The sequence below is a fragment of the Psammomys obesus genome, unplaced genomic scaffold, assembly GCF_907164565.1.
Source record: "Psammomys obesus unplaced genomic scaffold, mPsaObe1.curated_primary_1811, whole genome shotgun sequence".
Taxonomy (NCBI): Eukaryota; Metazoa; Chordata; class Mammalia; order Rodentia; family Muridae; genus Psammomys; species Psammomys obesus.
The window spans coordinates 22,378,797-22,396,806 of record NW_026596079.1 but is presented as its reverse complement, the minus strand read 5'-3'; the positions used below and the strand labels follow the sequence as shown (position 1 = coordinate 22,396,806).

Sequence of the window (18,010 nt, the reverse complement as noted above, 5' to 3'; positions counted from 1 at the left end):
AAATTTTAAGTTGGAAGAAGAAAATCTAGATTTAAAACCCAGTTTTAATCAAGTTGGTGTTTGTCTAAAGAATTAAAATAGATCAGAAGAGACTATAGATTTTTATAAAATAAATATGAAGTCCTATATTTTAAGTTCCAGAATTCGGGCACTGGTTACATCAACATCTCAAAAAAATGTTCTCCAGTGTCATTTAGAGAAGAAACTGCATTAACAAGAGATTTATAAATTAATAAAAGAAATTGCACATGCAAAGAGGACTACAATGGTACATTCATACTTCTAATCACAGAATGGCTCTAAAATTACATTTATAGTAAGAAGTTTATGAGTATAGATGAAAAAATATGTTAAGCCACTATATGACAAGCAAGTCTTCTGTTTATTAAATTGTACTTATTTAAGGAAATCTTATTATTAACAGGTGGCAACTTAAAAGCTCCAGAAAGACACAAACACAGGGAATTAGATGCCAATAAAAGTGAGTGATAAATTTACTTAATTAAAGCTGTAGGGAATAAACTATTAAAAGTTTCCAGCCTGATCTAGCCTCACTAGTGATTCAATTCTTAAGTTAAATATTTCAAAGTAAATTTTTGTAAAGTTAACTTGCTACAGTTTTCCAAAGAATATGTGAGAGACAAAAATTGTTGACAGTTGAAGTAGTTATTATGAATTATAAAGCAGGAAAGAGATGGGAACTTAAGTATAGTTTCTCATTGATCATCTGCATCTGTACTTTCAAAATTCGATGTCTGAATTTTAATTTTTTTCCATTTCTATTGAGTTTCCAGATTTTCTCATATTATTGTATGAGCATTTTAGGCTCTTAATAGCTGATCACTGTTATTCTAGAGACTTTATTTTCTAAGGAAGAGAAATTGCAAACAAATTGCAGTTAATGAATAAAAGCTTAAAGCCATCCTGCAATGAAGCTCATTGGCTTTCTAAGCTGTGGTGTTTGCTAGTGTAACTTATTCACTGAATGCAAAAACAGCCTAGAGTTTGCTGTTAGAGTATATATTGACTACTATATGTATATGTGTATATATATATATATATATATGTATGCATGCATATATGTGTATGTATGTATGCATATGTATACAGATGATTCTGTAACACTTTCCTGCTACTGTTACCAACACCTAAGAAATTTTTTGAAAAAGTAAAGGTGTATTAGGTCATATGACTCCAGCAGAAATTTTAGTCTAAGGTCAGCTTTGGACTTAAGATGAGGTAGAAGTGCTCGCTTTGACAGCACATATACTAAAATTGGAACAATACAGAGAAGATTAGCATGGCCCCTGCTCAAGGATAACATGCAAAATTAGTAAAGTGTTCCATATTTCTGAAGAGACCTGATAAGCTAGGGTCAGATGGAAGGGGAGGAGGACCTCCCCTACCAGTGGACTTAGAGGGAGGTAGGGAGGAGATGAGGGAGGGAGGTTGGGATTGAGAGGGAGTGAGGGTGGGGGCTACAGCTGGGATACAAAGTAAATAGACTGTAACTAATAAAAAATAAAATTTTAATTAAAAAAAGATGAGGTAGAAAATCATAGAAATAAGAATATTGCTGCATGGTATCCAGAGAGAGGGGAAAGATACAGACAGATGACAGACAAGCAAAGAGAAAGAAAGAGAGACCCAGAACAAAATACAGTGACAAAGAACATGCCCTAAATGATCTACTGCCTCCAGCTGGTTCCCAGAACATCCCAAAACAGTAACATCAGTTTGAGACTAAACCCTCAACACATAAGTCTGTGTGAAGTGCACATTCAAACCGCAAAACATGTACACAGTGCATGCTTCATACAATACAAAGCATACATGCTGCCATGTAAAGGGCAGAATTTTAGTTTACTATTTAATAGTAGACAAGTATAATTATATTTACACACTTGAAGATGTAGCAAGTGAAAATTAAAACAATCAAGACAAAAATTTCAAGTGTAACTTTCATAACTAAAATGGGAGCATTGATTGAATTTCAAATTCCAACTATAAAGAATAAATATGTAAAGCAGAGTATGTTGACACACTCATTAATCCCAGCACTCAAGAGGTACGCAGATCTCTGGGTTCAAGGCCAGACTGCACTACAGAGTGAGTTCCAAGACAGCCAGGACCACATAGAGAAACTCTGTCTTGAAAAACCAAACAAGCAAACAAAAGAAAATCAATTAAAAAATGTTTTAATTTCTTGAAGAAATATTTTTCCCAAAATGTATTCTGTTATGCAAATTAATCAGTTTCAATCATGCAACTTTGAGTCATTGAATGACTAAGGCACTTTATAATATTTAGAGAACTGCTTTGAAATCATGAGCTCACTGAGCCCAGAGACCAGTATGACAAGTCTAGCACTGCACACAGCAGGTGCTCCAAAATAAATTTTGTAAATAATGACTGCCAAACTTGCAGAATCTCAAAAGCGTAGCTAGGCACCTGGATGAATAGGTAAATAAAAGTATGGATACGCAGATGAAAGTATTTTTAAAATCTTTTGTGAGGTATTCAAGAAATTAAAACCCAAACTATTTACCAAGTTCTAAATAAATATATCAATAAGAGAATCTATGCCCAAAGAGCATTATAATATTTTTGAAGAAGGAAGTATAATTATGATATCTGAGCCTTATTTGTTTCTACAATATTTGACGGTACAACTATGTAAACTTTCAAAGTTGAAGTTTAAAAGTAATTTAAACAAGCCAGGCAAGGTGGCACAGGCCAGTAATCTCAGTACTTGGAAAGGCAGAGACAGGCAAATATCTGTGAGTTTGGGGCCAGCATGGTCAACAAAGCAAATCCAGGACAGTCAGAGCCATACAGAGAAATCCTGTCTTGAAAAACTAACAAAAACAACAAAAAAGTCTAACCCCCCCCCAAAAAAAAGTTTAAGACAGGTGGTTTTAATGCAAAATTGATCAGACAGATTTTCAAAGAGTTAACTCCAATACTCTTCAAATTATTCTACAAAATAAAAGCTGAAGGAACATTGCCCAATTTATTTTATGAAGCCACGGGTTCCCTCATACCCAAACCACATAAATACCCAACAAAGAAAGAGAATTGCATGTGGAACTCTGCTGGTTGAGGTTGAAGTCTGACATTAATGGAGAGCCTCATGCTCAGTCTAAGATGTTGGACTCCCTTTATTCAGTGGGGTTCTCTATCCACCTTACCTGGTAAACCCAGATTTTGTAAGGAACATCACATAGCTCTCAGGAAAAAATACAGGCCAGACTTTGTCCTGATAAGAAAACCTGTTTAGCAGGCACCTGGAGTGGGTATCTAAGATAAGATAAGACACCAATAAGATACATTGGTGTCTTGGCTTAGTTCTTCCTGTACCAATATGATAATTATGTACTGTGTTCTGCTTCTTAGGACATCATGCTACTGCATGTAAATGAGGCACTGTATCACTATGTGGAAATCAAGAATTCACAATACCCCTAGCCCCATCAAAACAAATACATTCATCCTCAAAATCCTTCCCACTCCAGGTCTTTCTACCCACCCCCTTCTTTCATAAAATTCCCTGCACTTTGCCCAAAGTTTGGCTATGAGTCTTAACAACTGCTTTGATCCCCTGCTGGGTGTAGTCTTTCCAAGGCCTCTGTGATAGGTACACAAGGAGAGCAACAGAACAAAAAAATGTGGGCACAGGGGTCAACTGATACTCCAACCAAGGACCATGCATGGAAATAAGTTAGAACCCCTGCACAGCTGTAGCCCATGGCAACTCAGTCTTCATGTGGATTCCCTAGTAATGGGAACAGGGACTGTCTCTGACATGAACTCAGTGGCTGGCTCTTTGGTCACCTCCCCCTGGGAGAGAAGTAGCCTTACCAGGCCACAGAGGAAGACAATTCAGCCAATCCTGATGAGACCTGATAGACTAGGGTCAGAGGGAAGAAGAGGAGGACCTCCCCATCAGTGGACTTGGAGGGACATGGGAGGAGATGAGGGAGGGGTGGTGTGATTGAGAGAGGAAGAGAGAGGGGGCTACAGCTGGGGTACAAAGTGAATAAACTGTAATTAATAAAAAATAATAATTAATTAAATATATTCTTCCCACTGCCCAAGGTTTATAAATGCCTGGTTTCAAATCAGTGTGCTATGTGCTGTGTACTGTGTGATACCATCAGCTTTTCATCATGGACACCAGAGATTCATCATTTATTCTGGGGCAAGAGTGCTCCCCTTCTCACCAGAGAATAACTATTGGACATTCAAACTCCACTTCCAATAGGGCAACCACCACCACCACCATCACCACTACCGCCACTATGCTGGACTCCATAGAGCTTCCGGACCTGCTGGGGCTTGACTGCCAATTGGCCACATGCTGCCAGGTACAGCAAGCCTACAACATTCACTACCATGAGGAACTGCCTCAAAGCCATTGACATGTGTCCTTCCAGCCCATGTCTCACCAGACCTACCCTTTGAGCTTCTGGACCTGGGCCTCTCCAGGCCTGTGTTTCAGCTACAAGCTGACCTGGCCTTTCATCCACACCTCTGCCATCTTTAGTACAGTAGCTTAACTGAAGAGCTGCAACACTTCGGTGTCACCACAGGCTTTGGAACACCTGAGGTTCCACTACCACTATCGATCTCATTTTAAAAGAGCTAACTAACCATAACACTCTGTAGAAAACTCTTTCCACACCCTGGCCCAGTACATGGGCCTCACACTAAAGCTCTCTAAAGCGGTTCGTGAGATGTTTGATCTTGTCCCATCTGGCAGCAGCATCAAGGAGGAATCTCAGATGACAGCCACGTCCCGAGGACTATCCCAGACTCGCTCCAGACAGAGAATGACAATTACAGACCATTTTGCTTTGTGAACATAGACACAAAAATACTGAATATATTACTTACAAACTGAATCCAAGAGCACATCAAAAAGATCCACTGTGATCAAGTAGGCTTCATCCCAGAGATGCAGGGATGGTTTAATATATGAAAATCAGTAAATGTGATCCATCATATAAATAAACTGAAATTCAAAAAATACAAATCATCATCTCATTAGATGCAATAAAAACCTTTGGCAAAAGGAGTTTATCCTTCATGATAAAACGTCTTGGAGAGATTAGGAATATGAGGGACATATGTAATTGTAATAAACACAATATGCAGAAAACCTATAGAGAACATCATATTAAATGGCAAGAAGCTCAAAATAATTCTACTAAAAGCAGGCACAAGACAAGGTCATCTACTCTATTCATATCTATTCAATATGGTACTTGAAGTCCTAGCTAGATCAATAAGAAAACTAAATGAGATCAAGTGGATGCACATTGGAAAGAAAGATATAGAAGTATTACTACTCAAAAGAAGTCAAACCATCACTACTTGAAGATGATATAATAGTATACATAAGCAACCCAAAATATTCTACCAGAGAACTCCTACAGCTGATAAACACCATCAGCAAAGTGGCTAGATACAAAATTAACCCAAAAAAAAATCAGAAGCCTTCCTTTATACAAATGATAAATAGACTGAAAAGAAATTAGGGAAACAACACCCTTCACAATAGTCACAAATAATATAAAATAATTTGAGATTATTCTAACCAGCAAGTGAAAGACTTCTGTGATAAAAATTTCAAGGCTTTGCAGAAAGAAATTGAAGAACATATCAGAAGATCTCCCATGCTCATGCATCAGTACAATTAGCATAGTAAAAATGGCCATTGTATCAAAAGCAATCTACAAATTCAATGCAATCCCCATCAAAATTCAAACATGGATATTAGACATATAATATAGAATAAACATACTAAAATCTGCACACCTAAAGAAGCTAAGCAAGAAGGAGATCCCTGGGTAAGATGATCAATCCTCACTCAGAAAGGCAAATGGGATTGGCATTGGAAGAGGGAGAAAACAGGGAACAGGACAGGAGCCTACCAGAGAGGGCCTCTGAAGACTCTTCCCAATAGAGTATCAAAGCAGATACTGAGACTCATAGCCAAACTTTGGGCAGAGTGCAGGGAATCTTATGAAAGAAAGAGGAAAATAGAAAGACCTGAAGGGGACAGGAGTTCCACAAGGAGAGCAACAGAACCAAGAAATATGGGCACAAGGGTCATTTCTGAGACTGATACTCCAACCATGGACAATGCATGGAGATAATCTAGAACCCCTGCTCAGAAGTAGCACATGGTAGCTCAGAATCCAAGTAGGTACCTTAGTAAGGGGAACAGGGGCTATCTCTGACATGAACTCAGTGGCCGGCTCTTTGATCACATCTCCCTGATGGGAGAGCAGCCTTACCAGGCCACAGAGGAAGACAGTGCAGCCAGTCCTGATGAGATCTGATAGACTAGGGTCAGATGAAAGGAGAAGAGGACCACCCTATCAGTGGACTTAGAGAGGGACATGGGAGGAGCTGAGGGACGGAGGATGGGATTGGGAGGGAATGAGAGAGGGAGTTACAGCTGGTATACAAAGTGAATAAACTCTAGTTAATATAAAAAATAAAATTAAAAATTAAAAAATTCAATCGCACTTCTTCAAAGACCTTAATTACATATGGAAAAACAAAAAATCCATAATAGCTAACTCAATCATGAACAACAAAAGAAATGATAGTTTCACCATTCCAGATTTCAAATCATAGTACAGAACTATATTAATAAAACAGCCAACCCCTGACATGATTAATGACACTCTGCAATGCTCAAAGACAGGAGCCTAGCATAGCTGTCCTCTGAGTAGCTCTACCCAGCAGCTAATGTAAACAGGTGTAAAAACCCAAAATCAAACATTGGGTGGAGCAAAAGAAATCTTGTGGGAGAATAGGGGAAAATTTAAAAGGACACAGAGGAGATAGGAGCTCCACAATAAGACTAAAAGAGCCAACTAACCAGAGCCCTGGGGCATCTCTGGAGACTGATGCACCAACCAATGAAATTGCATGGACTCGACCGAAGCCACCTACACAGAAGTAGCTGATTGGCAGCTTGGTCCTCATATGAGTCCCCTGGTGAGAAGAAAGGGGGCTGACTTCGATATGGACTCTGTTGTCTACTTTTCAATTGCTTTCCTTTCCCCTGGCCAGGCTACCTTTATAGGCCATAAGAGAAGGTGATGAGCTCAGTTCTGATGCAACTTGATATGATGATGGGGAGGTCCCTTCTCTGAAGAGTAAGGGAGGGAGGATAAAAGAAACAGGGAAAGAGGATGGAACTGGGAGGGGAGGAGGGAGGAGTTTACTACCAGGATGTAACACGAATAAGAAAAATTAAAATTAATATATATGCATATAGACATACATACATGTTTTATATATATACGGTAATGGCACTAAAACAGACATGAATTGAAGTGAAGATGCAGGCATAAATCCACACACTTACAAACACATGTATTTTTATAAAGAAGCCAGAATACACACTGGAAAATAAATATCATCTTCAACAAATGATGTTGGTCAAACTATATCACTACACAAAGAAGAATCCAAATAGATCTATACTCATCACTCTGCACAAAATTCAACTCCAAATGGATCAAAGACCTCAACATAAAATTAGATACCCTTAACCTAACAGAAGAGAAAGTGGGGAGTAACCTTAAACAAGTTGACACAGGAGACAACTTTCTTTTTTATTTTATTTTATTTTATTTTTCTTTTTAGTTACATTTTGTTAGGAGACAACTTTCTAAACAGAGCCCACTGGTGTACAGACACTAAGATCAACAATCAATACATGGGACTTCATGAAACTGAAAAGCTTCTGTAAGGCAAAGGACACATCATTCAGGCAAAGTAGCAGTGTACAGAATGGCAAAAAATTTTAATCAACTTCACATAATATCAAGGACTAATATTCAAAATATGTAAAGAACTCAAGAAACTAGATATCAAAAAAAATCCATTTAGTGGATGAGGGAAAGAGGATAGAACTTGTGGTAGTAGCCAACCGTTGTCTGATTTGGGTAATGGACCACTTCACAAGATTAAACTCATACCTGCCACTGCTTAGGTGACCAGAGACTAGATTGCCCAGAGTCCTAGAGTAAAACCAAACACTACTGTTCTTAAAAATAAAAAGTATCAATAAAACAACTCCAAAGGGTATTTTTCCATATTCATCGATCAGTGCCTTATTCAGTCATTATCAGAGAAGCTTCCTCCTGCAGCAGATGAGAACAGACATATAGAGAGACCCACAACCTAGACACTATGCAGAGAGTGAGAGAGAGAGAGTGCTTGGAATGCACAGCTCTATCTAAATGGGATGTCTCCATCAAAGCCTTCACCTCAGGGAAGCTTCACTTCAGCTCAAGGAACACAGCAGAAGAGGAAGCAGAAAGAGTGTAAGAACCAGAGGGGAAGAAGGACACACAGAGAACAAGACCCTCTGAATCAACTAAGCAAGGCTCATATGAGCTCTCAGAGACTGAATCAATAAATACTAGGCCGACATGGGTATGCATCATGTCCTCTGCATATATATTATAGCTTTCAGCTTAGTATTTTTATGGGACTCCTGAGTATGTGAACAAGTGTGTCTCTGATTCTTGTGCCTGCTCTTGGGGTTCTTTTTATTGCATTGCCTTGTCAAGCTTCAATATTGCATTTTTGTTTTATTTTACTATACTTTATTTTCTCATTTGGGTTGCTCTCTCCTAGAATCATGTTCTTTTCTAAAGAGAGAAAAAAAGGGAGTAGATTGGAAAGGAGGAGAGGTGGGGAGTAACCAAAAATAGTAGAAGGATGGGATCCTGTAATCAAGATACACTGTATGAAAAAAGAATTTATTTGTATTAAATTTATTTATTTATTTATTTATTCACTTTTGTCCCAGCTGTAGCTGCCTCCCTAATCTCTTTCCAATTCAGCCCTCCATTCCTCTTCTCCTCCCATGCACCTCCTCCAGTCTACTGAGAAGGGAGATCCTCCTCCCCTTCCATCTGACCCTAGTCTATCAGTTCTCTTCAGGATTGACTATATTGTCTTCCTCTGTGGCCTGGTAAGGCTGCCCCTCCAACTCAGGGGGAGGTGATCAAAGAGCCATCCACTAATTTCATGTTAGAACAGTCCCTGTTCCTATTACTAGGGAGCCCATGTGGAGACTGAGCTGCCATCGGCTAATTCTGTGCAGGGGTTCTAGGTTATCTCCATACATAGTCCTTGGTTGCTCAACCATGTTCATAACAGTTTTATTTGTAATAGCCAGAATCTAGAACAACCCAGATTTCTCTCAATTTAGGAATGGATACAGAAATTGTGGTACATTTACACAATAGAATACTACTCAGCAATTAAGAACAAGGAAATCATAAAATTTGCAGGCAAATGGTGGGAACTAGAAAATATCTTCCTGAGTGAGGTATCCCAGAAGCAGAAAGACACAAATAGTATATACTCACTTATAAGTGGATATTAGACATATAATATAGGATAATCATACTAAAATCTGTACACCTAAAGAAGCTAAGCAAAAAGGAGGACCCTTGGTAAGATAATCAATCCTTCTTCAGAAAGGCAAATGGGATAGACATTGGAAGAGGAAGAAAATAGGCAACAGTACAGGAGCCATCCATAAAGGGCCTCTGAAAGACTCTATCCAGGAGGGTATCAAAGCAGATACTCACGCATAGCCAAACTTTGGGCAGAGTGCAGGTTATCTTATGAAAGAAGGAGGAGATAGAAAAACCTGGAAGGGACAAGAGCTCCACAGGAGAGCAACAGAAACAAGAATTTCTGTTTAATAGAAGGGAAAAGCCTCTTACATTAGAAAGTAATTATAATATTGTTTTTCACATTCCTTTAAAATAGTAATATGCTTTGTAAAGTGAAAAATAAAGTAGTGAAAAGTTGGTATGCACTCTGTAATCACTGTACTTTTAATATTTATATTTCTTCTCTAGGCGACAATAAAGCAGTTTGGTGCTGGCCTTTTGGTGCTGGCCAGTGGCAGAATTTTCCGTTCATAGTCAGCTATGTCAATGGTGGGATAAAGAATCTGAACTGCATTCTTTATCCAAATAATGGTGGTCCATGAAACAGGTGTAGTAAATACATGTTTAGCTTATGGTGTTTACACTTTTTATTGGGCTAAACTTACTAATCATTGTAAGTTTAGTGACATCACTACATAGTTTTATGTCTGATTATTTTCTTTTTTAAAAAAATAAAATTTTAGTAAAAGAAGCGATGAATTCAGGTGGTAAAGTTAAGCTATAAGAAAACTAAATCTAAAGAATATGGCTTAGTGGTTTGCACTCAGAATCAAACATTTTCTCCTGCTTGTTAAATAATGCATCTACTGTGAGGCACATAATTTGAGAGCATTTGAATGTTTTGAGAGTAATTTGAGTGTTTAGTGGGTTTTATTAAGTGATAACGATAGTATTAGTTAATCATGATGAATTTGTATATAAAATTCTTTCACTTAACTTTGTACATTCTTATTTTGTGAATAAATTGGTTCTAAATATTTGTGCTTGGAGGATCCAAGATGTCAGTGATCAGTGTGTACCGTTTTTGAGAGGCAGAGGATTTGAAACTCCGAAATTGGTGAGTAGAGGAGCGACTGAAACCGGAAAGTCGACACTATGTCTTCCTGAAGGAGGGGGGATACCACAGCAGTGGAGAACTTTTTGATCCAGGTCAGATGCAGACTTCTCTGGGAACAGAGAGGGGCACTTTCCTTCTTTGGGCCTCCCTCCTCCTCAGAGTAGCCGAGCCACAGCGCTAGTGACACAGAACTTGCTGCCTGAGAACCAAGACAGCAGAGGCTGGGTTTCTAGCACCACAGCCTCAGCAGCCAGCATCACCCACTTCTGGAGCCCGAGATCCGCAGTATAATCCTGCCTGGGTCCCCGCCTGCGAGCAGCCGGCCTTACCAACTCCACAGAGCCTGACTGTAGGAGCCGCTCAGTCTCTCAGTGGCTATGTAGCCACCAAAGTCCGGCCAACCTGCAAAAATGCCCAGGTGCACCAAGCGCTGAGCCATGGTTGTGGCTACACAAGACTTCAAGGTAGGTACCGAGATGCCCAAATTCTACAGCCACAACTGGATTATCGGGTACAGCGGCTGCAACATCACTGAGCTGTCTGAGCACACATTTGGCTCAGGAGGTCCAAACCTGTCAGTAGAGAACAGGAGGATCCCCTGTGCATTAGGATTTGACCTGCTAGAGAATGGATGCTTCCCCAAATGCCTGCAGAGCCCCAGATCCAGGGTGTTTCTAAGCTAGCAGCCAGACATCAGCAATCCATCTATCAGAAACCTCCCATCCACACATCCACTATGGGAAAAAGAGGGTTTCTAGGGACAAGGAAACCCCAGCTCTGTGGAGTTACCAGCTGAGTTTAGGCAAATAACTCCTGGAGCTCAGTTAGAGAAGAATACCAGTAGCCTGTAGGCCACTGATGTACTCAGAGAATTTGCACACCCAATCATCACCAGTGCATTTGAAAACTTACTCTCCCACCACCCCTTCGGTGACCGTAAGGCACCCCTCCCTCACACTGAAGGCCTCTACATTCTCTAGCACCCTGTCCCTCAAAGCAAACTTACACACACACACACACACACACACACACACACACACACACATACACACACACACGTACATGCTTGCGCATTTGCCCGCAGACTTTTCTCCCACAGGTACAGCTGAAGCACCAAAAAATATGCTGAAACAATTGGACCTCTCTCAGCTCCCTGAAGAATTCTCCAGACACCAGAGAAAGACGGTACCAATCTGAACTACAGAACCCAACAACAAACAATAAAGGTTATGATTAAGCAAATAGCCAGAGGTCAACAAAAGAACACACCCCCAAAAAAAAAAACAGGAAATCATGGTTTCACTAGCAACCCCCAAAATCAATGGATACACCAATTCATCGGAAACACAGGAAAATGACCTTAAAGATATGTTTATACAGTTATTAGATTCACATAAATAGGAAACAAACAAATCTCTCATAGAAATAGCCATGCTAATACAGACAGTTAAAGACGAAATGAACAAATCTCTCAAAGAATTGACCTCCCAGGTGGAGGCAAAGAAAGAGAAACTGAACAAAATTCTCAAAGAAACACAGGCAAATATAGCCAAACAAATATAGGGACAAGTAGAGACAAAATTAGTGGTGTATAGAGAAGAAATAAACAAACAAAAAAAAAAAATAGAGAGCATCATACAGAGACAGGAAGCCACATTCAAACAGAAGAAAATGGTGTAAGACATAACAATAGAATTAAAATTAATAAAGAAAACACAAACAGAGAAAACCCTGGAGCTGAAGAACTTAGAGAAAAGATCAGGAACCACAAAGGTAAGCATCACCAACAGAATACAAGATACAAAAGAGAGAATCTCAGAGGTTGAAGATACAATTGCAAAAATTGATACTTCTCTCAAAGAAAAAGTAAAATTGGAAAAGTCCCAAACACAAAACATCCAAGAAATCAAAGACTCCATGAAAAGGTGAAATCTAAGAATAATAGGAATTGATGAAAAAGAAGATTTCAGTCTCCAAGGTTCAGAAAATATCTTCAAGAAAATCATAGAAGAAAATTTCCCCAACTTTAAGAAAGAGATGTCCATAAACATACAAGAGGGCTACAGAACACCAAACAGACTAGACCAGAAAAGAAAATCCTCATGTCACATCATTGTTAAATATACAGAACAAAGAAAAGATATTAAAAGCAACAAGAGAAAAAGGCCAAGTAACATATAAAGGTAGACCTGTCAGAATCACACCAGACTTCTCATCAGAAACCGTGAAAGCCAGAAGGGCCTGGGTAGTTGTCATGCAGAATTTAAGAGACCAGAGATGCCAACCCAAACTACTACAACCAGCAAAGTTTTCAATCAACATACATGGGGAAAAAATATTCCATGACAAAAGTAAACTTAAACAATATCTACCCAGCAACCCAGCAGCCTAGCAACCCAGCAACCCAGCAACCCAGCAACCCAGCAACACAGCAACACAGCAACCCAGCCCTATTAGAAGGAAAAACTCTAATCCAATGAAAAAAAACTACACCCAAGAAAACACAGGATATAGATAACTTCACAACAAAAAAATTAAAAGAAAACAGGCAATGAAAAACAGTAACACCACCAACTCCAAAATAAAAGGAACTAACACTAATTGGTCACTATTATCTATCAATATCAATGGACTCAACTCTCCAATAAAAAGACACAGACTAACAGAATGGATGAGGAAACAGGATCCAACATTCTGCTGCACCCAAAAAACACACCTCTGCAACAAAGATAAAAACTACCTCAGAGTAAAGGGCTGGAAAAATGTTTTTCAAGCAAATGGACCCAGAAAACAAGCTGGGGCAGCTATCCTAATATCTAATAAAATAGACTTTCCACCAAAATTAATCAAAAAAGATGAGGAGGGTTACTACATTTTCATCAAAGAAAAAATCCAAGAGGACATCACAATTCTGAACATCTATTCCCCAAATACAAGAGTATTTATTTATGCCCCAATACATTTGTAAAGGAAATATTATTAAAACTTAAATCATACATCGATTCCAACACCTTAATAATGGGGCACTTTAACACCCCACTCTCACCAAAGAACAGATCATCTAGACAGAAGCCAAATAGAGAAAAATAGGCACTTACAGAGGCCCCAATTCAAATGGACCTAATAGATATCTACAGAACTTTTCACTCAAACTCAAAAGAGTATACCTTTGTTTCAGCACTTCATGGAACCTTCTCCAAAATAAACCATACAGTTGGTCACAAAGCAAGCCTCAACAGATACAAGAAAAAAAAAAATGAAATAATCCCCTACATTCTATCTGATCACCATGGAATAAAGCTGAACCTCAACAACAATGGAAATTACATAAAGCCTGCACATACATAGAAACTAAACAAATTGTTACTGAAAGACAGCTGGGTTAAGGAAGAAAGAAAGAAAGAAATTAAAGACTTCCTAGAATTCAATGAAAATGAAGGTACAATATACCCTAATTTATGGGACACAATGAAAGCAGTGCTCAGAGGAAAATTCATAGCACTAAGTGCCTTCAAGAAGAAATTTGTAACATCTCAATCAACTTAATGGCCCAACTGAAAACCCTAGGGAAAATAAAAAAAAGAAGTAGATACACCCAAGAGGAACAGATGGCTGGAAATAACCAAACTCGGGGCTGAAATCAATCAATTAGAAACTATTCAAAGAATAAATGAAACCAAGAGCTTGTTCTTTGAGAAAATCAATAAGATAGACAAACTCTTAGCCAAACTAAATAAAAGGCAGAGAGAAACTATCCAAAATCAGTAACGAAAAGGGGGACATAACTATAGACACTGAGGAAATCCAAACAATCTTTAGGTCATACTACAAAAGGCTATATGCCACAAAATTTGAAAATCTAAAAGAAATGGACAATTTTTTGTGATATATTCCATCTACCAAAATTAAGTCAAGATCAGGTATAAAGATTGAACAGCCCTATATCCACCAAGGAATTTGAAGTAGTCATCAACAGTCTCCCTTCCAAAAAAAGCTCTGGTCCAGATGATTTCAGTGCAAAATTCTATCAGACCTTTAAAGAAGTGCTAACTCCAATTCTCTTCAAATTATTTCACAAAATTGAAACAGAAGGAACTTTAGCAAACTAATTCTATGAAGCCACAATCACCTTGATACCTAAACCACACAAAGATCCAACAAAAAAGAGAATTTCAGACCTATATCTCTCTCATGAAAATTGATGCAAAAATACTCAATAAAATACTTGCAACCCGAATCAAAGAACACATAAAAGATGTCATTCACCATGACTAAGTAGGCTTTATGCCAGGCATGCAAGGATGGTTCAATATATGGAAATCCATCAATGTAATCCACCATATAAACAAACTGAAGCATAAAACCACATGATTATCTCCTTGGATGTTGAAAAAGCATTTGAAAAAGTCCAACATCCATTCATGCTTAAAGTCTTGGAAAGATCAGGAATACAAGGCACATACCTAAACATAGTAAAGGCAATATACAGCAAGCCTACAGCCAACATTAAACTCAATGGAGAGAAACTTAAATCAATCCCACTGAAATCAGGGACAAGGCAAGGCTGCCCAGTGTCTCCATATCTCTTCAACATAGTACTTGAAGTCCTAGCTAGAGCAATAAGACAAGTAAGAGAGATCAAGGAGATACAAATAAGAAAGGAAGAAGTCAAAGTTTCACTATATGCAGATGACATAATAGTATACATGAGTGACCCCCAAAATTCAACCAGAGAATTCCTTCAGCTGTTAAATACCTTCAGCAAAGTGGCTGGATACAAAATTAACTCAAAAAAATTGGAAGCCCTCCTGCAAACTCAAGACAAAAGAGCTGAGAAAGAAATCAGGGAAACAACACCCTTCACAATAGCCAGTAATAAAATAAAGTACCTTGGGGTGACTTTAAACAAGCAGGTGAAAGACCTGTTTGAAAAACACTTCAAATCTTTGAAGAAGATAACAGAAGTTGGAAAGGTCTTCTATGCTCATGGATCGGTAGGATTAACATAGGAAAAATGGCCATCCTACCAAAAGCAATCTACAGATTCAATGCAATTCCTATCAAAATACCAATGCAATTATTTACAGACCTAGAAAGAAAAATTCTCAACTTCATATGGAGAAACAAAAAGCCCAGAATTTCCAAAAGGATCCTATACAACAACAGATCATCTGGAGGTATCTCCATCCCTGATCTCAAGCTGTACTACAGAGCAAAAGTAATAAAAACAGCATAGTATTGGCATAGAAGCAGGAAGGTGGATCAATGGAACTGAATAGAAGGCCCAGAAATAAACCCATACACCTATGAATACTTGGTTTTTGACAAAGAGCCAAAACCATTCAATGGAAAAAAGACAGCATCTTCAGCAAATGATGCTGTTCCAACTGGATGTCTACTTGCAGTAAAATGAAAATAGATCCATACTTATCACCCTGCACAAAACTAAAGTCCAAGTGGATCAAAGACCTCAACATAAAACCAATACACTAAATTGGTAAGAAGAAAAAGTGGGAAAGAGCTTGTAACTCATTGGCACAGGAGACAACTTCCTGAACAGAACATCAACAGCACAGGCTCTAAGCAACAATTGATAAATAGGAAGTCATGAAACTGAAAACTTCTGTAAAGCAAAAGACATAGTCATCAGAACAAAACTACAGACTACAGACTGGGAAAGGATCTTCACCAACCCTATATCTGAGAGAGGGCTGATATCCAGAATTTAAAAAGAACTAAAGAAATTAAAAAGCAATAAATCAAGCAGTCCAATTAAAAAATGGGGTATGGAGCTAAACAGAGAATACTCTGTAGAGGAATATAGAATGGCAGAGAAACACCTAAAGAGGTGTTCAACATCCTTAGCAAATCAAAACTACTCTGAGATTTCACGTTACACCTGTCAGAATAGCAAGGATTAAAAACTCAAGTGACAACACATGCTGAGGAGGATGTTGAGAAATAGGGACTCTCCTCCATTGCTGGAAATGTAAACTTATACAACCACTTTGGAAATCAATCTTGCATTTCTCAGACAATTAGGAATAGTGCTTCCTCAAGATACGGCTATACCACTGCTAGGCATAGATCCAAAAGAAGCTAAAGTACACAACAAGGACATTTGCTCAACCATGTTTGTAGCAGCTTTATCCATAATAACCAGAACCTGGAAACAACCCAGATGTCCATTAACGAAGGAATAGATACAGAAATTGTGTTATTTTTACACAATGGAATACTACTCAGCAATTAAAAACAAGGAAATCATGAAATTTTCAGGCAAATGGTGGGATATAGAAAACATCATCTAAGTGAGGTATCCCAGGAGCAGAAAGACACACACCGTATATACTCACTTATATAGACCTATGAGATAGGATAAACATACTAAAATCTGTACACCTAAAAAAGATAAACAAGAAAGAGGATCCAGAGTAAGATGATCAATCCTCACTTAGAAAGACAAATGGGATGGACATGGGAAGTATGAAAAAACAAGTAACAGGACAGGAGCCTACCGCAGAGGGCCTCTGAAAGACTCTACTTAGTGTGTCAAAGCAGATGCGGAGACTCATAACCAAACATTCGGCAGAGTGCAGGGAATCATAGGTTAAAAGGGGAAGTTAATATGACTGGGAGAGGACAGGAGCTCCACAGGGATAAAATATACAAGGCACGAGGGTCCCCTGAGACTGTTTTTCCAACCAAGGTCCATGTATCAATATAACCTAGAACCCCTGCTTGGATGTAGGCCATGTTAACTCAGTAACCAAGTAAGGGAAACAGGAACTATTTCTGACATGAACTCAAAGACTGGCTTCTTTACCTCCTCCTCCCACCCGGAGGGAGGAACAGTCTTGCTAGGCCACAGAGGAGGACATGGCAACCATTCCTGAAGATACCTAATAAGCTAGGGTCAGATGGAAGGGGAGGAGGACCTCCCCTATCAGTGAACTTGGAAAGGGTCAGGGAGGAGATGAGGGAGGGAGTGTGGGATTGGGAGGGAATGAGGGAGGGCCTATGGCTGGGATACAAAGTAAATAACCTGTGATTAATATAAAAATATAAAAATTAATAAGAAATATTTGTTCTTCTATTCAAAATTATCAACATCTAGTCAATGGGAAAAACTCAATTTTCAAAGACTTTTTAATAACTTGGTGTTGCGGGCTTTTAATCTGAGCTAGAAGAGAAGGAACACTCATTAACACACTGCTTTATTACAGACTGAAATACTGTCTCAAAGTAAAAACAGGAGAAGCAGGACAGGGACTATGTGCACTAATAAATTATTTACATATGAGTGAGATTCTGGGTTCATTCCTCACTACCCCAAAAGTAAAAGAAGAAATATTAAGTAAAAGAATGTAGATTAAAGAATGTAGGTTAAAGTTGGGCTACAGTAAGATGGCTCAGTGGTTAAAGACATATGCTGCCAAGTCAGGAATTCAAC

The 18,010-nt window shown here is 38.6% G+C and overlaps 1 non-coding gene across 1 annotated transcript; it reads left to right on the top strand.

Moving 5' to 3' along the window:
* The first annotated feature begins 1,245 nt into the window (after nucleotides 1-1,245).
* On the top strand, nucleotides 1,246-1,353 carry LOC129690925 (U6 spliceosomal RNA). The gene has a single exon (XR_008722378.1). It is a non-coding gene; the product is annotated as a U6 spliceosomal RNA (small nuclear RNA).
* The last annotated feature ends 16,657 nt before the right edge of the window (nucleotides 1,354-18,010 follow it).